Raw genomic sequence first — 21,206 nt, forward strand, 5'->3', positions numbered from 1 at the left:
TAGATATTCCAGTAGGTTACTGGGGTTATCTTCCATGATGCATATCCATGATGACTAATGAAGTTCAGTATCTTTTCACATTTCAAACATTTATAAATGACCTCTTCTTTCATGAAATTTCAAGTATTTCCAATTTTTTTAGTTGCTTTATTATTAAGTAGTTTTTAATATGATCTTGATACTGTTTCTTCACACTAAATGCCTGCAACTGTGTGTATGTGATTTGTTTGTTTGTTTGTTTGTTTTTGACAGGCAGAGTGGACAGTGAGAGAGAGAGACAGAGAGAAAGGTCTTCCTTTTTGCCATTGGTTCACCCTCCAATGGCCACTGCAGCCGGCGCATCGCACAGATCTGAAGCCAGGAGCCAGGTGCTTCTCCTGGTCTCCCATGCGGGTGCAGGGCCCAAGGACTTGGGCCATCCTCCACTGCCTTCCCGGGCCATAGCAGAGAGCTGGCCTGGAAGAGGGGCAACCGGGATAGAGTCCGGCGCCCCAACCGGGACTAGAACCCGGTGTGCTGGCGCCGCAAGGCGGAGGATTAGCCTGTTAAGCCACGGCGCCGGCCTGTTTGTTTTATTTTTTAAGATTAGAGCTACAGACAGAGAAAGAGATAAACAGACAGAAAGGGCTTCCACCCGATGGTTCACTCCCCAAATGGTCACAATAGCCCAAGCTGAGCCAATCTGAAGCCAGGAGCCAGAAGCTTCTTCTAGGTCTCCCACTAACGTGCAGGACCCAAGCACTTGGGCCATATTCCACCACTTTCCTAGGCCATAGGCAGAGAGCTGGATTAGAAGAGGAGCAGCCGGGACACAAACTGACATCCATATGGGATGCTGGTGCCACACACAGAATCTTAGCCTTCTACGTCACAGTGCCAGCCCCAATGTGTATGTATGTTTTAACATTTTCTCTCAGTTAATGGCATGCTTTTTCTTAAATGTACTTTTGAATAGAAGTTTTCAATTCTGCCAAAATCTGATATATTTTTTCTTTTATAACAGAGCTTTCTGTGGCACCTGAAAAATGTGCCTGTCCCAAACTCACAAGTCTTTATCCTACTTGGAGTCCACTGAGCTTTTTGGAGCTGTGTTTACAGTTTCCATGAAACTTGGAAATTTTTCAGCCACTACTCAAATACATTTTTTCTGTTCTCCCTTCTTCTGAGACAAAACCATACATGCTACATTAAGCTACTTGACATTGTCCCACAGTCACTGAGCTCAATCCATTTTTTCTATTGTTTCTTTCTGTGCATCAACCTGGTCAATCTCTTGCTATATCTTCTAGTTGGGCGGTCTTTGCTGTTAATTTTATTTAGTGACTATTTCACTTCAGATGTATTTTTGTGCTTTTAATGTCATTTGATAAAACTTCCATTTCTTCCTCAGTATGCTGTTTTCTGTTAAAATCCCTGAGCACTATTTACAATTTGCGATGTTACACTGTCATTGATTTTACTGTCTTCAAGAGTGTTGCACTTTGCCCCAGCTGACAGTTAAGTTACATGATGATCAGTCTGACCTACTCAAGGCTTCTTTTTTTTTTTTTTTAACTTTTATTTAATGAATATAAATTTCCAATGTACAGCTTATGGATTACAATGGCTTCCCCCTCCCATAGTTTCCCTCCCACCTGCAACCCTCCCCTCTCCCGCTCCCTCTCCCCTTCCATTCACATCAAGATTCATTTTCAATTCTCTTTATATACAGAAGATCAATTTAGCATATATTAAGTAAAGATTTCAACAGTTTGCACCCACATAGAAACACAAAGTGAAACATACTGTTTGAGTACTAGTTATAGCATTATATCAAAATGTACAGCACACTAAGGACAGAGATCCCACATGAGGAGCAAGTGCACAGTGGCTCCTGTTGTTGACCCAACAAATTGACACTCTAGTTTATGGCGCCAGTAACCACCCTAGGCTGTCATCATGAGTTGCCAAGGCTAAGGAAGCCTTCCAAGTTTGCCGACTCTGATCATATTTAGACAAGGTCATAAAAGACAGGGTGAGGATAGTAATCAATGATCCTAAGAGTGGCATTTACCAGGTTTGAACAATTATACAGCATTAAGTGGGGAAGAGGACCATCAGTACACACAGGTTGGGAGTAGAGCCACTGGAGGTAGAGTAGAGGTTATGATTACAAAGGAATGAGGCCCAAGTGCGCTAGACAGGGTCTAGAACAAAGGACAGAGTCATTATTAGAGGAGCTAAGAAAGGTGCTAAGCTACAATTAAGTTTCTGATTGAGAGGCAAATAGAACCTGACAGAAGGGGCTTGATAATAATCTGGTGGGCTTTAGGCCTTGTAAGTTAAGAGGCCCAGACCTATCTATCTCTTCACATGGGGTATATCCTAAGGGAGGTGTGAACCTCCTAGGGGAAGGCACTCCGTTGACTTTCATTACTTAGCTGGCCTGGGAGGAGAGCTGGCCAGGTAAAGGCAGGTGGCATCTCTAACAAGAAATTTACAGTTCTGCCTGAAATGTTGCTGACCCTACTTGGCCATCCCCTCAGCTGCAGTGGTCACTTTGGAAGTTGGGCTGAGTGAAGGGCTTTTCAGCTTAGAGCCAGTAAGATCTGTGGCTCTGACCTGGGCATCCTTCGACTCCAGGGCAGGTCCATTTCCAGTGATCCAACTCTTGGCAGAGCTGCCAGGGCTCTTCACAAGTTGACTTCTGCTGAAGCCCAGGCTTACCACTTTGAAAGCCACTGCAGTAGACTGGCCTGTTGGGTCTCCTTGAGGGCAGATCACTGTACAGATCAGCCATTAATAGGCCTGCCACCCTTTGCTTCTGATGCCTAGCTTTCTTTTCCTCCTGGTTTTTGTTAAAGTAGACCAGAGGATGCAAGTCAAGGGAGTGCCCAAGTCCCATCTCTAATCTTCGGTGGCCTGAACTACAAGTCTATAGTCACAGGCATGTTCTGTAGTAGTTTTTCTAAGGTAGACAATGCCCATGAGGAAAATTATATTCTCACTTAAAAACTTTCTTTCCCTTTGGTCTGAAAGGGAGGTTTTTTCTATTTACTGTTTACTTCGCTGATGGCGAAGTAAATCTAGCTATGAGATTATTATTTAAGCTCTTATTTTGGCTATGCTATTACAGAAAAATGTTAGCCATCTCTTTTATAAGGTCTAAAGATTAAATTGTGCGTCCTACAGATTCCTTCATAATAGAATTAGTTTCCTACCTTGAGGAGAATAGAGAAATGAAAGAACAAGTTGGGCTTAGAATAGAAAAATGAGGGAGCAAGTCCTAGATCGCTTGCTGACAATAGTAATATTACATGAATACTTAGTAAACAGTTTCAACCATTAGACAACAACTTAAGAAAACATTTACCAGAAGGTCCAATGCCTTCTATAAATTTTAAAAATCATGTATTTGAGAACACCTCTTAAATATCTAACATGGTATAGTTTGTTTAACCAGTAAACTTAAGCACAACCATATAAAATGTTTTTGGTTTCTTTCTACCAACAAGTATAAAACATATGATGCAGAGATTCAGGTCACACGAATTAAAATGTATCTTTGATTAATTTTAGCAGCTTAAATTTATGGACAATCTTATCTATAAGCCATTTAAAATAAAACTCTTAATAAAATTCTCCCATGTGGACATACAATATGTACACACATATAACATAATAGACCAATATAGCAATTTTAATAATAGCTTTTAAAATCTTTAACTCTTTTCATAGATTGCCAATTGATTAGAATTGCTTTTTGTTTTTAGTAACCTCAGTAAACTATACTTTCTCTCAGTTGGTACTGTTAATACATTATTGGCTTCATCTGTTTACAGAGCCATCCCAAAGTACTGAATACAATAGAAGTGGCTGGAAAAAGTCCATAGGAACCTATAGGAGGACAGCTAAACACAGAACCAACAATGCTTTAGTTTTATGAGCAGGAAATCATATATAACTGTGGATGAGAAAATACTTTAAGTTGCCATGTTTAAAATTATAAACTCATCAACCAACAAGAGGCACTTGCTTACTTCACAGTATTTTTGAAAGCACCTGTAGGATTTTACAAGTATTTAACCCTTTAAGCCTCTGGGGCTTTCTCATTAAGATAACTATCATGTCTAGTAACACAAGATCATTAGACTTTTTAATTCTCAAACATTTGTATTAATAGCATTTTCCATTATAGAAACTTAAAATTTAGTACCATGTCACATCTTGACAGTACTTCTAATATAATCCAAATAGTCAAGGCTTGTTTCTACACATCATTAGGATGGGCCTAAGGCTGTACTTTCAGGCTATGTCAGGAGGTCCGGCACCGTGGCATAGCTGGTAAAACCACCACCTGCAGTGCCGGCATCCCATATGGGCGCCGGTTCGTGTCTCAGCTGCTCCTCTTCCGATCCAGCTCTCTGCTATGGCCTGGGAAAGCAGTAGAAGATGGCCCAAGTCCTTGGGCCCCTGTATCCGCAAGGGAGACCAGAAAGGAGCTCCTGGTTCCTGGCTCGGATTGGCACAGCTCCAACTGTTGTGGCCAACTGGGGAGTGAACCAGAGGATGGAAGACCTCTCTCTCTTTCTCTCTCCCCCTGCCTCTGCCTCTCCTTCTCTCTCTGTGTAACTCCAAACTTTCAAATAAATAAATAAATCTTAAAAAAAAAAAAAAAAAGGCTAAGTCAGCTCTACTACCAAGGTCTCACTTTTTGGGAATCCCACTAATGTCCTAGGTATTCAGTAGGATCTCTCCCCTCTTTCTGGTCAGAATTCATGTCCCCTCCTTCCCTGTGAGATTTATACATTTTATTTTACATTAATTTATTTTGGGGGCCGGTGTTGTGGCGCAGCAGGTTAACACCCTGGCCTGAAGTGCTGGTGTCCCATATGGGCGCTGCTTCAAGACTTGGCTGTTCCACTTCCGATCCAGCTCTCTGCTATGGCCTGGAAAAGCAGTGGAAGACAGCCCAAGTTCTTGGGCCCTGCACCCCTGTGGGAGACCCGGAAAAAGCTCCTGGCTCCTCACTTCAGATCAGCGCAGCTCTGGGCGATGCAGCCAACTGGGGAATGAACCATCAGATGGAAGACCTCTCTCTCTCTGCCTCTCCTCTGTGTAACTCTTTCAAATAAATAAATCTTTTAAAAATTTATTTTTATCTACATGAGAGAGAGAGAGCAAGTAAGTACGTGATATCTTCGATCCACTGGTTCATTTCCCAAATGCCAGCAAAAGCTGGGGCTGGGCTAGGCCAAAGCTCCAGCCACACATGGGTGGCAGGGACTCAAACATGTGAGCCATGATCTACTGTCTCCAAGGATGTACTTTAGCAGGAAGCTGGATTGGAAGCAGAGTAGGTGGGACTCGAAACCAGCATTCTGATATGGGATATGGATGTCCCAAGTGGCAACCTAACCTGCTATGCCACAATGCCCACTCCATGGCATTGTTCATTTTAAAATGCTCTGGTCATTCTCTGCTGGATGCCTGCAAAGACCTCTATACCAGGTTTATGGTGTTTATTTCTCTGCCTAGATCCCTCTCTCGGCCAATCCAACCTGCAAATTCTAGCTAGATAAACCTCCTCCAAACCTAATCTCCTCAACTCTTCAAGACCAGCGTGCTTTGCTTGAGTTTCCCCTTCCTAAACCACACTGAAGCATCTACAGGGAGAAAACTGGCAGGATTATAAAGCTCACTTCATTTGTTTCCTCTCAGTTCCTGTACTGCTTGTTGTCCATTGTCTGGAAGTTTTTAAATATCTTGTCCAAGTTAGCACGTGTTTATGGTGGGAAAACCAGTGTGCCACCAGTTCCTGCTCCATAGCTAGACACTGAAGTCTCATCTAGTTTTGTCGTATGTATTATGCCATTACTATTCATGAGCTTTGGGGTTTACTATCTAATTGCTGTTTGTTTCTGTGCAGGGATTCAGCCACAACCTCCCAGCCTCTCTCAGCCACATGCTTAGAGAACAGGATTAACAAGAAATGAACACCAAAAATTCAGTAAGTCTAGCCTGAAAGACTGAAGTAATGCAGTGGTTATGAAGAATGCAGCACAATCAGCAAGTACTGCTTTGGTAATTTCTCCCTGTCTCTCTCTCTAACTCTGCCTGTCCAAAAAAAAAAAAATGCAGCTTGAATAATAAATAAATAAATATATATATATATCCACCTAATTAGAAGGTACTTGGCTATTTAAAAGAAATGTTGGCCGGCACCGTGGCTTAACAGGCTAATCCTCCGCCTTGCGGCGCCAGCACACCGGGTTCTAGTCCCGGTCGGGCCGCCAGATTCTATCCCGGTTGCCCCTCTTCCAGGCCAGCTCTCTGCTGTGGCCGGGGAAGGCAGTGGAGGATGGCCCAAGTGCTTGGGCCCTGCACCCGCATGGGAGACAAGGAGAAGCACCTGGCTCCTGCCTTCGGATCAGCACAATGCGCCGGCCACGGCGGCCATTGGAGGGTGAACCAACGGCAAAAAGGAAGACCTTTCTCTCTGTCTCTCTCTCTCTCTCTCACTATCCACTCTGCCTGTCAAAAAAAAATAAATAAGTAAATAAAAGAAATGTTAATAGATCTAAAAGGAGACACAGACTCCCATACAACAGTATTGGGGGACTTCAATACCCTGCTTTCAGCAGTGGACATTTCAACCAGATAGAAAATCAGCAAGGAGACTATGGTTAATTGACACCATAGACCAAATGGACCTAACCGATATTGACAAAACTTTTTTACCTACAGTTGCAAAATACACATTCTTCTCACCAGTGCATGGAACTTTCTTTAGGATAGACCACAGGCGGGGCCATAAAGCAAGCCTCAGTAAATTCAAAAAAATCGAGATCAACATGCATCATCTCTGACCACAATGGAATGAAGCTGGAAATCAACATTTAAGAGTCTCTAAAACATGCAAACACATGGAGACTAAACAACATACTCCTGAATGAACAGTGGGTCACAGAAGAAATCAAAACAAGAATCAAAAAACTGTTGAGGAACAGTTTTTCATACTATTTGTTGAACTCTTTACTTAGCATAGAGTTAACCTTCTGTGTATAAAGTTCATTGAAAACAGGTCTTAGAAGCCAGCGCTGTAGTGCAGCGGGTCAAAGCCCTGGCCTGAAGCACCAGCATCCCATATGGGTGCTGATTCAAGACCCGGCTGCTCCACTTCCAATCCAGCTCTCTGCTGTGGCTTGGGAAAGCAGTGGAAGATGGCCCAACTCCTTGGGCCCCTGCACCTGCATGGGAGTCCTGGAGGAAGCTCCTGGCTCCTGGCACCAGATCGGTGCAGCTCCGGCCATTGCAACCAACCAGAGAGTGAACCATCGGATGGATGTCCCCCCCCCCCCACTCTCCTCTCTCTCTGTAACTCTGACTTTCAAATAAATAAATAAATTGTAAAAAAAAAAAAAAAAAAGAAAAAAGAAAAAAGAAAGAAAAGAAAACAGGTCTTAGTAAAAATAAGAATGGGAATAGGAGAGGGAAGAGGAAGAAGTGTGGGAGTGGAGGTAGAAGGGGAGGTACGGTGAGAAGAATCACTATCACTATGTTCCTAAAGGTATATTTATGAAATGCATGAAGTTTTTATACCTTAAATAAAAGGTTTCTTGGGGTAAAAGAATGCAGCTGGGGGGGGGGGCAGCATTGTGGCATAGCAGGTTAACTTCCACCTTAATACCAGCATATCCCATATGGGTGCTGGTTCAAGACCCAGCTGCTTCAATTCCAATCCAGCTCCCTGCTATGGCCTGGGAAAGCAGTGGAAGATGGCCCAAGTGCTTGGGCCCCTGTATCTATGTGGGAGACTCAGAGAAGCGCTGAGCTCTGGGCTTTGGCTTTGGCCTGGCCCACCCCAGCCGTTGTGGCCATCTAGGGAGTGAACCAACTGATGGAAGATCTCTCTGTCTCCTCTTCTGTCTGTAACTCTGCCTTTCAAGTAAATAAAAAATAAATCTTTAAAAACAATATAGCTTGAGGGGCCAGTGCTGTGGTGTAACAGGTAAAGCTGCAGCCTGCAGTGTCGACATTCCATATGGGGACTGGTTCGACTCCCAGCTGCTCCACTTCCAATCCAGCTCTCTGTTATGGCCTGGGAAAGCAACAGAAGATGGCCCAAATGCTAGGACCCCTGTATCCACATGGGAGACTGGGAAGAAGCTCCTGGCTCCTGGCTTCGGACTGGCGCAGCTCCAGCCATTGCAGTCATCTGGGGAGTGAACCAGCAGAAGGAAGACCTCTCCCTCTCCTCCCTCCTCCTATCTCTCCCTCCCTCCCTCCCTCCCTCTCTCTCTCTCTCTCTCTCTGTGTCTCTCTCTCTCTCTGACTCTCTGTAACTCAAATAAATAAATAAATAGATCTACAAAAAAAAAAAACAAAACCACAGCTTGAATAAATGCCTCCCCCATTTATACACAAGCCCTTGATTTGAAAAAGTGAGCCATCTTGATTGGTAAAATATAAATTCACTTAAAAGCATTAATGAAGCTATAATAACTTGTCATCATTAACAAAATATCTAAAATATATTTTAGATATATTCTATCATATAATATATATATATATATATATATTTAATAAACCAAAATAATTTTATACCACTGGCATGCCCAAGAAAATTCTGCAGTTTAGGGGCTGGCATTGTGGTGTACAAGATTAAGCCACAACCTGTGATGCATCCCATTTGGGCACTGGTTCAAGTCCTGGCTGCTCCACTTCTGATCCAACTCCCTGTCAATGTGCCTGGGAAAGCAGCAGAGGATGGCCCAAGTGCTTAAGCCCCTGCACCCACGTGGAAGAACTGGAAGAAGCTCTTGGCTTTGGCCTGGCCCAGCTGTGGCCATTGCAGCCTTTTGAGGAGTGAACTAATGGATGGAAGATCTCGGCTCACTGTTAACTCTGCCTTTCAAATAAATAAATCAATCTGAAAGGAAGGAAGGAGGATTAAGAAAGAAAAGATAGATGGCACCAGTGCTGTGGTAAAGCAGGTTAAGCTGCCCCTTGGTTCAATTCCAGCTGTTCTACTTCTGATCCAGCTTCCTGCTATGCAGGAAGGCAGAGGATGGCATAAGTACTTAGACCCCCGCCACCCATGTGGGAGACATGAATGGAATTCCTGTCTCCTGGTTTCACCCTGACCCAGTCCTGGCTATTGTGGCCATTTGAGAAATGAACCTACAAATAGAAGACAGATCTTTCTCCCTCCCTTCCCCACCCACCTTGCTCTTTCAAATAAACAAATAAATCTTTTTTTTTTAAAGGATCATTTTTGCAAGGCAATTTAGCACTATTTATCAAAATGTGAATATCCTTTGGCCCAGCTAAGCCTACTTTAACAAAGTAAATAAGGATATGCATAGATATAAACATTAGGCTATAAGAGCTATAAATGATTACCTCTTGGGAGTGCATTATGAAAGCTTATTTTTATTCTTTCTGTATATTCTTAGTTCTCAATGATGAATTAAACCACCCCACACCCCACCCCCCACCCACCCGCCACCAAACACCCTTATTAGGGCAGGTTCCTTATACTTGAAAACACTGAAGTTTAGAGACCACTAAACGACATCATAATAAAGAAGCCTGGAGATAACAAACTAGAAGAACAAAGCTGATTAATGAGAGCTACGGCTGAAGCGTGAGATCAAGGTTGGTAAATATTCTTTTTATATCACTGGGAATTACAGCCAGAGGGAAACCAAATGCTACATCCAGGAAGCATGACGCAACGGCCAGACCACTGCGCTTAGAATATGAAGACTGGAATCTAATTCTAATTCTGCATATCACTGTCTAAATAAATTTTATTTGTTAAATGAGAGGACTGGATTACGATATCCAGGATCTTCTGCTCCTATACTCATTCTCTGAATATAAAGTGGGTGAGGCCCAGGACTCTCTTTTCCAGTTTTCTTGGTAAGTCCTTCAGCTAACTGAGATGATCAACCAGGTTTCAGACCCACTGTACTAAGACAGGAATTCCCATTATTATATAGTGAGTTCAATGTTATAAGAAATGGCAATACTCTTTAATAATATGGCTAAATCTTCAGTATCAAGAACCACACAGTATTATTAGTTCTATAATACACAAATGATTTCTGCTCTATGCAATATCAAAACAAATATATCACTCATTTTTTTGCATGCTTCTGATGGTAGTTAACAAACTTAGAAAATAAGTCTGGGGCCGGCATTGTGGCAGTGGGTTAAGGTGCCACCTGTGACGCTTGCATCCAATATGAGTGTGAGTTCAAGTCCTGGCTGCTCCACTTCTGATCTAGCTCCCTGTTAACGCACCTGGGAAGGCAGCAGCAGATGGCCCAAGTGCTTGGATCTCTGCCACTTATAGAGGAGACCCAGATAGAATTCCAAGCTCCTTGCTTTGGCCTGGCCACTGCGGGCATTTGGGGAGTAACCCAGTGGATGGAAGATCTCTGTCTCTTCCTCTAACTCTGCCTTTTAGATAAATAAATGTTAAAAATAATAAGTCCATGGCAATATACAAAATCAAATATAGAACAAAATGAAATCTGGGTTAAGTGCAGGCTTTGCTCAAGAATGTCCAGTTTTATTTACTTTATGAAGGACAGAATACAAAGGATTTTAAATTCCTTATGTACAAGTAACAGGCAGCTTTGTGACCACAGTATGGAGTCCCAAATAAGTCCCAAGACTTTTTCCTCAAAAAGTTCCTCTCCAGGTAACAGAAGGCTGAATAACTTGTTAATACATATGCCCCTACTCCTGCTTCTTTCTTGGAAATAAAACCCATCTTCATTGTCCTCCTAAGCAGTGTCTTTATCTGTGCTTTTCTGCCTCATCCTTACAGTCTTCCTGAGCTCTCGCTCCATCTTGACCTCAGGCCTGCCCTTAGTTTCCTTTCCTACTTTGCCTCTATTCAGACGGTCCATTTCACACACACAGAAAACTCCGCCTGTTTAAATCAACTCAAGCGTCCCTTAGCAATACCATTTTCCATACTAAGTCCACCCATGCACCAAACCCATTAACTAATTCCATCTACTTGTCCTTCAGCCCATCTGTAAACCCACGTAACAAACTGCATTACAGCAGACATTGATTTTGTGTTTTGTTGCACATCTCTTACTTGACTATAACTGCTTGCAATTTATGGTTATATCATTCGCCTCACAAAAATGTTTTGGGTGCTTAAATTCAGAGAACTGTGGTAGGCTTTAAGAAGCAAAATAAGTAAAATTAGTCTTGTCTTCAAGGATGTCCAGGGATGGGACAGGAAGCAGTGGGAAGAGATCTCACGCAGAAGCCAAGGCAGGAGAGATCTTGGCAAAATATAGTAGAGGCACAAGGGAAACAGGGTCAAATTTTTAAACACTTCTATCTTGTCTGGTTGCAGTAAATATGCTGGCTTTTTAAAAAAAAGCAGTTAATTATTTTTCATAATGGGAGGAAGAAAGAGCAGAGCAAAAGGAGAAAAGTAAAGCTGAGTCTACAACTCTGAGACTGCTGATTTGATTAACTATATACTCTACTCTGAGAGTCTGAGGTCTCTGCATTATTTCCTACAACTGTTTTGAATGTAAAACAAAAACAGTATGCTGGCACTGTGGGGTCCTGTGGCGTGGCAGGTAAAGTCAGGTAAAGTCATCGCCTGCAGTGTCAGCATCCCACAGGGGCGCCAGTTAGAGTCCCAGGTACTCCACCTCCCACCCAGCTCTTGTCAAGTCCTTGGGCCCCTGCACCCAGGCGGGAGACTGGAAAAAGCTCCAGGCTCCTGGCTTCAGATAGGCCCAGCTCCAGCCCTGGTTGCCATTTGAGAAGTGAGCCAGTGGATGGAAGATGGCTGACTGGCCCTCTCCCCTCTCTCCTCTCCCTCTCTGTAATCCTGCCCTTCAAATAAATAAATAAATAAATAAATCAAGAAAGAAAGAAAGACAGACAGACACAGAAAGACATTCCCCAAGAACTATTATTTAAAAAAAAAAAAAAAAGTAAAGCAATGAGTATGGCAACGACACGAAAGGTGGAGTGACAGCCCGAGCAGGAGATTGCTGGCATCACTTCTGTGAAGGAAGGTAAGGGCCTGACCCAAGACAGCAGCAGCTGAGGTCTCCACCGTACCACAGTACTTAGCTGATGTCAATGCTGTTAAGAGACCAACACTGCAGTCTCTGAAATGCAATCACCCTTCACAGAAATTACCTTCTGCAATACAGTAAGCCTAGAAGGTGGTCTGCACACAAAACCACTACCTTGTCAGCCCTTGAAAACAGCCAGCCCTCCACATCCACAGGTTCTCCATGTGAGGATTCAACCAATCACAGAAGCGAAATATTTGAGGAAAAAATTGTGTCTATATTGAAAACGTACACGTGGTTTTCTTGTCATTATTATTATTATTTTTTTTTTTGACAGGCAGAGTGGATAGTGAGAGAGAGAGAGAGAGAGAGAAAGGTCTTCCTTTTTGCCGTTGGTTCACCCTCCAATGGCCGCTGCGGCCAGCGCATCACGCTGATCCGAAGCCAGGAGCCAGGTGCTTCTCCTTGTCTCCCATGCGGGTGCAGGGCCCAAGCACTTGGGCCATCCTCCACTGCCTTCCCGGACCATAGCAGAGAGCTGGCCTGGAAGAGGGGCAACCGGGATAGAATCCGGTGCCCCAACCGGGACCAGAACCCGGTGTGCCGGCGCCGCAAGGCAGAGGATTAGCCTGTTAAGCCACGGCGCCAGCCCTTGTCATTATTTCTTAAACACAGTATAATGACTACTTACACAACATTACATTACAGATTGCAAGTAAACTGAAGATGATTTAAAGTATGAAAAAGGATGTACATAAATTATATGCAAATACTATGCCATTTTAATATTAGAGACTTCAGCATTCACAGACTTTGCTGTCCATAGGGTGTCTAGAACTAATTCCTCTCAGAACTGAGGTGACTGTCTTGAGTTTACTAGAGCAGCTTATTTTTTTTTAATAAGTAATTGCACATTTTTATTTTAGTTGTAGCTTTAATTATTTAATAAATATAAATTTCCAAAGTACAATTTTTGGATTATAGCAGCTTTTTTCTCCCCATAACTACCCTCCCACTCACAACCATCCCATCTCCCGCTCCCTCTCCCATCCTATTCTTTTTTTTTTTTTTGACAGGCAGAGTGGACAGTGAGAGACAGAGAGATAGAGAGAAAGGTCCTCCTTTGCCGTTGGTTCACCTTCCAATGGCCGCCGTGGCTGGCGCGCTGTGGCCGGCACACCGCACTGATCCGAAGGCAGGAGCCAGGTGCTTCCCCTGGTCTCCCATGGGGTGTAGGGCCCAAGCACTTGGGCCATCCTCCACTGCCTTCCTGGGCCTCAGCAGAGAGCTGGCCTGGAAGAGGGGCAACCAGGACAGAATCCGGCGCCCCGACCGGGACTAGAACCCAGTGTGCCAGTGCCACTAGGCGGAGGATTAGCCGATTGAGCCATGGTGCTAGCCTTTTTTTTTTTTTTGACCCCATCCCATTCTTCATCAAGATTCATTTTCAATTATCTTTATATAAAGAAGATCAATTTATACTAAGTAAAGATTTCAACAGTTTGCACCCACACAGAAACACAAAATATAAAGTACTGTTTGAGTACTAGTTATACCATTAATTCACTTAGTACAACACATTAAGGACAGAGATCCTACATGGGGAATAAGTGCACAGTGACTCCTGTTGTTGATTTAACAACTGACACTCTTATTTATGACGTCAATAATCACCCGAGGCTCTTGTCATGAGCTATCAAGGCTCTGGAAGCCTCTTGAGTTTGCCAACTCCGATCTTATTTAGACAAGGCCGTGGTCAAAGTGGAAGTTCTCTCCTCCCTTCAGAGAAAGGTACCTCCTTCTTTGATGGCCAGTTCTTTCCACTGGGATCTCACTCACAGAGATCTTTCATTTAGGTCTTTTTTTTTTTTTTTTTTTTTTGCCACAGTGTCTTTCGACTTGTAACACAACTGATCGGTATAAAACAGTTATCACAATCTATTCATTTTAAAAACCACCTCATCCTATCCCAGATACCACTAACACCTTACAAATAAAAAGAACAACTCTTTCCTTGTTGAATGTAAAGGTTTTATCCTTTCAAACAGAAACATCTTAATTGGGACTGTGGGAGAGGCTTACTCATAATATAAGTGTTTCCAATAACCAAAAGGCAGATTTTACTTTTCAAGGACTGTTTCCTTGATTCATAAGGAATGAGATATTAAAATTATCAGAACATGTATCTTCATGAAATAAACCTTAACTTTAGTGCACTTTATTTTTAACCAACCTCTATGTGCTCTATTATCCTTGAATTTCATGCCATAAGTATAAATATGAAAGAGAATTTAATCTTTTATAGATGAATTTAATATAAGTAACTATCATCTTTTCATTCCATAGCTGACTAGAAATAAATCTGTAGAAGCAATGCCTTACTTTCATGCATATGACTATCCTAAATTGGAACATGGTTAGAGTTTGACAGGTAACTCTTAATACAATGTTTAGAAGTTTCTAGTAATTTCTGGTAAAGTTGATTGCCCTGGCAGACACAGCCAGGAAGACACTGTAGCACACCTACTACTGATAGTGACCATCAGAGGGTTCTCAGCTCCCAGAAGCTCCCTCTTCACAGGCAACTCAGCAGTGACCCAGGGAACAAACAATTCCTTCCATGCCAGGGGGTTCCCTAAAACAATCATGGCTCCCAAGACACTACTTCCCTTTCCTTTGGGGATGGTCACTTACAACAGTGACTGAACCACAACAGCACATTCTGCTAGAAGGTGCTGGTATCAAGAATGCAATGCATTCATCAAGTTAATTTCTCTCTCTCTCTCTTTTTTATTTATTTTTTTGACAGGCAGAGTTAGTGAGAGAGACAGAAAGGTCTTCCTTTTTTTTTTCCATTGGTTCACCCCACAAGTGGCCGCGCTGTGGCCGGCACGCTGCGCTGATCCAAAGCCAGAAGCCAGATGCTTCCTCCTGGTCTCCCATGCAGGTGCAGGGCCCAAGAACTTGGGCCATCCTCCACTGCCTTCCCAGGCCACAGCAGAGAGCTGGACTGGAAGAGGATCAATCGGGACAGAACTGGTGCCCCAACCGGGACTAGAACCCAGTGGGCCAGTGCCGCAGGCGGAGGATTAGCCTAGTGAGCCGCGGTGCTGGCCGCTAAGTTAATTTTTTAAAATAAGTTAGTTTCTCCACTTTTGACTCTCTAAGCTTAAGGCTATATTTACCAGGGGCTGGCACTGTGGCAAAGTTGGTAAAGCCACTGCCTGCAGTGTGGGCATCCCAGAAGCCAGTTTGACTCCCGGCTTCTCAACTTCTGATCAAGCTCTCTGCTATGGCCTGGGAAAACAGCAGAAGATGGTCCGAGTCCTTGGGCCCCTGTACCCACATAGAAGACCTGGAAGCAGCTCTGGCTCCTAGCTTTCAATCAGCCCAGCTCCAGCCACTGTAGACATCTGGGGAGTGAACCAGCAGATGGAAGACCTCTCCCACTCCCCCTCCTCTGCCTCTGCCTCTCTGTAACTCTGTCTTTCAAATAAAAAAATAAATAAATCTTGAGGAAAAAAAGACTATTTACCATTAAGGACAACCACTAACTGGATATGTACTGTGCACTATATCCATAAGCACTTCAATATATTAAGCAATTTTGTGCTTCAGCCTTCAAAGTAGATGCTATCATGTGACATCCCCACTTTCAGACATGGGAAGAATTAATAAAATAACTTGCCCAAGGACATACAATTAGTGACTACATTTTATTGGAACTGAAAGGAATCTGAGTTATTCATGCAAGTTTTGCAACAAACAAGCTCTTAAAGCAGTGTACAATTTCTTAGTGGGCATTCATTTCAGAAGTTAAGACATGGATTAAGACACTTGTATTCTATAATCAGACTGTCTGGTTCAACATCCACCTCCAGCTCAACTCCAGTTTCCCGCTAGTGCAGACCCCAGGAGGTGGCAGGGATGATTCAAACAGTCGGGTTGTGACCACCCAAGTGGGAGACCAGAATTGAGTTCCTAGCTCTGGGTTTGGCCCCGGCTAAGCCTTGGTCCTCTCAGACATCTGGGGAGTGAATCAGCAGATGTAAACTCTTTTTCTCTCTCACATAAATAAAAATTATATATATATATATATGTGTGTGTGTGTGTGTGTATATATATATATATATTCTGTAGTCTTATAGTAGTTACATTAAAACACCAAAAAACTACGTTTCAAATTAACTGAACTCAATTATATGTTAGTTTGTTAAAATTATTATTCAGAATCTCTGTGTCTTCCAACACTTGTCCAACAAATAAATGATGGCACCACGTATGTGTCTTGCAACCAAATGGTACCACTCTTCTCCAGGAGGAGAGTGGAAATGTATGGAACATTTCAGGTTGTGCCCACGCGGGAACCACTAATCGTCATTTAGTGGACAGGAGCTAAGCAAGGGATAATAATCCTGCCCCAAATGCCAAGAGCACCTGTGCAAAAAAGATAAACGATCTATAGGCTGTTTCAAAAAGGAAACTTTTCATGATAAAATTAATCTGCCTGTTAATCAGCTTAATTTACAAATAACTTCCTAGTCATTGATAATCTGCTCTAAATGTCTCAGAAAATACACCAATCACTTTTCATAGAACATCTTTTGCATTTATCTGGTATTTTAATTCAAAGCACATATACAAACATCCCTCATCTTTCATATCCTAGTACCACAAAAGCAGCTCTTTTCCAACTGGCTCAGTTTTTAATTCAATAAACACATAGCACATCCAGATTTCCCACTGCAAAAAGAATTGTTTCATCATCAAGAACAGTGTTTGGGGGCCCGCGCTGTGAACCAGCAGGTTAAGTCAGCACCTGCAACACCCGGTGGGATGCTGGCATCTCATATTGGAGTGCAGGTGCCAGTTTCAGCTGTTCCTCTTCCATCCAGCACCCTGCTAAATGCCCGGGGAAGAAAGGGAAAAATGGTTCAAGTGCTTGGGCCCCCTGCCACCCATGTGGGAGACCTGGATGGAGTTCCTGGCTCCTGCTTCCTGGCTTTGGCCTGGCCCAATCCCTACCACTGCAGCCATTTGGGAAGTGAACTAACAGATGGAAGATCTCTGTCTCTCCCTCTCTGTGTCACTCTTTCAAATAAATAAATCTTTATTTAAAAATATAGTTTGAATTGAACCATGGGTTAACGCCCTGGCCTGAAGCGCTGGCATCCCATATGGGCGCCGGTTTGAGTCCCAGCTGCTCCACTTCCGATCCAGCTCTCTGCTATGGCCTGGGAAGGCAGTAGAGGATGGCCCAAGTCCTTGGGCCCCTGCACCCTTGCGGGAGACCCGAAGGAGGCTCCTGGCTCCTGGTATTGGATTAGTGCAGCTCCGGCCGTTGCGGCCCATTGGCGAGTAAACCACTGGATGGAAGACCTCTCTTCCTCTTTCTCTGCCTCTCCTCTTTTCTTTGTAACTCTGATTTTCACATAAATAAATCTTTAAAAAATAAAATAAAAAATAAAAATATAGTTTGAAAATTCTAGTTCCAAGGGTTGCTCATGTCAACAGGAACATTAGACTGCCCTGGTTCACTGAGCTTCTTTCTAAGGGTACTAGGTTAATGGTCTCTATTATGTCTTAAAAACACTGACAAAATTGAGATCTAACATGAATTTATAACTAAGATACATAACTCCACATCCAAAGGGTAAAAAATATGTATCCTGCAGATTGATCAGGATATGTACAAAAGCAAATTTAACTAGGAAATACTTAGTCACAGCTGCCGTCACTCCTAAGCAGAAGGAAATTCAAAAGATCGCACAGGGACTGGTGGGCCAGGAGGAGGCCTTTTGGCAGAGGTTTATTTTGCCATTGCTCTGTGGTCAGGGAACTACTACACAAGTTTTGGAAATAATCACAGAATCAGTCTAAAAGTTTCTTTTTAGGTAGTAAAAAAATGAATGTAAATGAGACCAAAAATAAAAATTAGTATTTCTTGCTCAGTTTTAAAAACAGAATTACACTAACCAGCTAGCTCTCAGCATTTAGTTAGATCCTGAGCACTGTCTCCTGAGATTGCAGCAGGGTATACCAGAAAAGAAAAAGATCCAGGAGGTCTGAGACACAATCCCCGGGCTTAGTCTTCAGCACCATTCACAATTTGCTTGTTCCCAAAGAGCCATGATGGACAACCCGAGACTTGCAGCTCGCCTTTTTGCTCACCATTTCCTTTAACTTAACTGCAACTGAATGGCTTCACCCAAAGGTTACATGAGCAGTTCCTAAACAGTCCACCAGTGCCAAATCCCTTAGCGCTGACCTAAGAAAACCTTCACTGGAAGTGTAGAATCCAACATTACGATGCACTTTGAAAATCCCCTTCTCTCTAAATTGCGGTAAGTACTGGGTAGGTAATCAGCAGGAATACATAGCATTTAGAAGACCATGCAAGTTACGCCAGGCTTACAGAAGGCACTTCACCTCTCTGTCCCTAGTCCCAAGGGTTTAGAATGGATAGCATTCTCACCCTCCATCTGTCAAAGACCTCTGAGAACACAATAAACAGGACAGGTAGCTGATTCTTTCCTTGACTAGCTATATTTCAACATAAGACATTCTGTAGATGGCATTACATATGGACAAATCTGAAAGGCTGAAACAAATTTTGGCAGAGGAGTCTCCCATCAACCCCGGAACGACCCTCTACATCCTCCAGAACAGCTCAGGGACCAGCTGTATCTACCCTTAGTGAAGGGTGCAAACAGTCTGATCAGTGTCTCCCTTTTGAAACCCCTAAGGCCCACTAAAGTCAGTACAATTAGACATTCTCTCATTCTTCAGTGGACACAGAAGGCTCTACTTTTAACTCTACAAGGAATTACAAACAACGCCCCCTCACCTAGTCTCCCCTCACTCATGTTTGCCCCCTTCCATAGTCTCCACAAGATTATCTTTTCAAAGCCACAGGCCGGTTCACTCCACCGTCTATCATCGTCAGTGGTTTCCCTCTGCTTTCCAGGGAAAAAAGCCCTGTTTCCTGACCAGACTCTCTCACACTGTTCCCTCCCCGTTAAAGCTGCACCAGCCCCTTTTCTCAAAAGCTTTATCCCTTCCCACATCTCAGGGCCCTGACATAAGCTGGGCTCCTAGCCTAGAATGTTCTTTCCACTCACACCTTCACTTTCCCCTTCAGCCTCTTTTGAAGTCTTAGGTCAAAGCTCAGCAAAGCATTCTCCAAATCTCCCATAAAGGCCATGTTCCAGGCTTCACATCACTTGCTCTTATTCCTTCACAGCACATTTCACACTTGCATGATTATTATTAAAATCACACCCCCCCACCCCACCCCCGCCAAGGCCAGCATCCCATATCAGAGCTCTGGTTCAAGTCCAGAGGCTCTGCTTCTGATCCAGCATCTTGCTACTGCGCCTGGAAAAGCAGCCTCTGCCACCCACAAGGGAGACCCGGATGGAGTTCCAGGTTCTTGGCTTCCGCTTGCACCTGTCTCTGTCTGTCGGCTTTTCAACAAATAAATGCCTTTCAAATACAATAATCTTTAAAACAAAAAAGTCATCCCCTCGGCTTGACTATAATGGGCTGCGGACAGGAGGTGTGCTTTCTAAACTCTAGCCTCAGCACAGGACTGGTCGTACAGCACTTGCTCAATACACACGAGTTGAACGAGAAAGTAAATGATTATCATTCAAGAGTCCGCATGACTGACCCCTCCTGGAGCCCCTAATTTTCCACAGGGAAAGCCACCCACAGCTGGACTTCCCACTACCTCAGATGCACTCCCCCCGCCCCGGCCCCTTGATTCTCCCTTCAAATCCTGTGGGCCTTCCCAGCCTAGAAAGTACCCCTCGGCCTACTAAAACCCCACTGGCTTGCCAAGATCCGACTCCAGTTTTCTTTCCTGCGGGATATTTGGCGCCTGCTCCACACTCTGAAAGCGCTTCGCACGCTCTTTCTGATAATTACATGGGGCCGCAGATCCTAGCACTCGCTGGGTGTGTGGCTTTTTCTCCCCAACTCTGCTGTGAACTCCTCCGGACCCCGAGTGGGGCTGAGTCCCGAGCTGTCCCCACAATCTCTCTTTCCCCTAACACACTACATTTTCCCTCTGAAAAGACTATCAGCTTCCTCTTTCTCCTCTGATCCTCAGGTGATTCGGGCTGCCTTAGGAGACGCTCCACAAGTTCCTTTCCAGGATCTGTTGGGCCTGCCCTTCCCCTACACTCCTAAAAAAATGGTCTGAGTCTCTGGCTGGCTCTTCTCCCTCCCGCCAATCGGGCCCGTGTGCCCTCTGTGAGGGTCCCCGGCCTGCAGGGAGCGGCTTCTACGTTCTATAAGCTGCCATGACCCCACTCCCACCCAAGAGCGTACACCCGCTGGGCACCTCCTACACACCATCCCAAACCCTCACCTGAGCCACGCCGTCACCTTTCACTGCTTTCAACCACCTGGCGCGGATTCGCTGTGACCCTCACACGAGAAAGGGCCCGGACCCCCTGTGTCGCTCCTTTTCGCCTCTGCTCGCTCCTTCCCTCCTCCCTCTTCCTTCACATACGAAGTTTAGGCCCCATGTTGCAGGGAAAGCAGACAGAACCACCCTCGCCCCCCGCAAGCAGCTCCAGCCACAACGCCCCGGCCTCGGCCCCCGCGCCCGCCCCCATCCCTCCCTGGCGGCGACCGCAGCGCAAGCTCCGGCCTCGCCAGTGCTCGCCATCCGGGCTAGCCATCGCTCACTGACCCAGGAACGTGTCAACCGAGGAAGCGGCAGCAGGTAGGTACAGGAACGGAGGCAGACAGCCTGGCAGACGTTAACGGCTCAGCGCTCCATCCCTCCCCGACCTAAGCTCCGGCCTCACGGCTTCCTAGACCCCGGCGCCCACACACTGAGTCACGTGCCAGCCGGAGCAGTCAGCTGACCCGGCGCGCGCCGCTCCGCCACCGCGCGCGCCACTGCGCAGCCGCCGCCGCCGCCGGGTCTCGGGAGAGGGGCGGGGCCGGGAGGCTGCGGGGAGCCCGGGAGATCCGGGAGTCGGGGGCCGGCGGCTGCTCCCGGGCTGGGTAGGGTGTCCCGCTGCTCGCAGGGTCGCGGGCGGAGCTCGGCCCGCCGCTTGGGCACGACACCGCCGCCCTCCTACCAATGCGACCAGACGTTTCTGCGGGACAGAATTTCTGTCCAGCCCACATATGGGCTCC

General features: G+C 44.7%; 1 protein-coding gene across 2 annotated transcripts in view; it reads right to left on the reverse strand.

Moving 5' to 3' along the window:
- Positions 1 to 20,916, reverse strand: part of ATP6V1C1 (ATPase H+ transporting V1 subunit C1) — a 64,649-nt gene extending 43,733 nt beyond the window's left edge. Inside the window, exon 1 of one of the 2 annotated variants that reach the window (XM_062188152.1) lies at positions 20,752 to 20,916. The gene's annotated coding sequence lies outside the window, so the exon portion shown is untranslated. Of the gene's footprint in view, positions 1 to 20,424; positions 20,533 to 20,751 lie in introns of those variants that run through there. The other variant, XM_062188153.1, reaches the window with a different exon arrangement.
- Between the last annotated feature and the right edge of the window lie 290 nt (positions 20,917 to 21,206).

This window comes from Lepus europaeus, chromosome 4, assembly GCF_033115175.1.
Source record: "Lepus europaeus isolate LE1 chromosome 4, mLepTim1.pri, whole genome shotgun sequence".
Taxonomy (NCBI): Eukaryota; Metazoa; Chordata; class Mammalia; order Lagomorpha; family Leporidae; genus Lepus; species Lepus europaeus.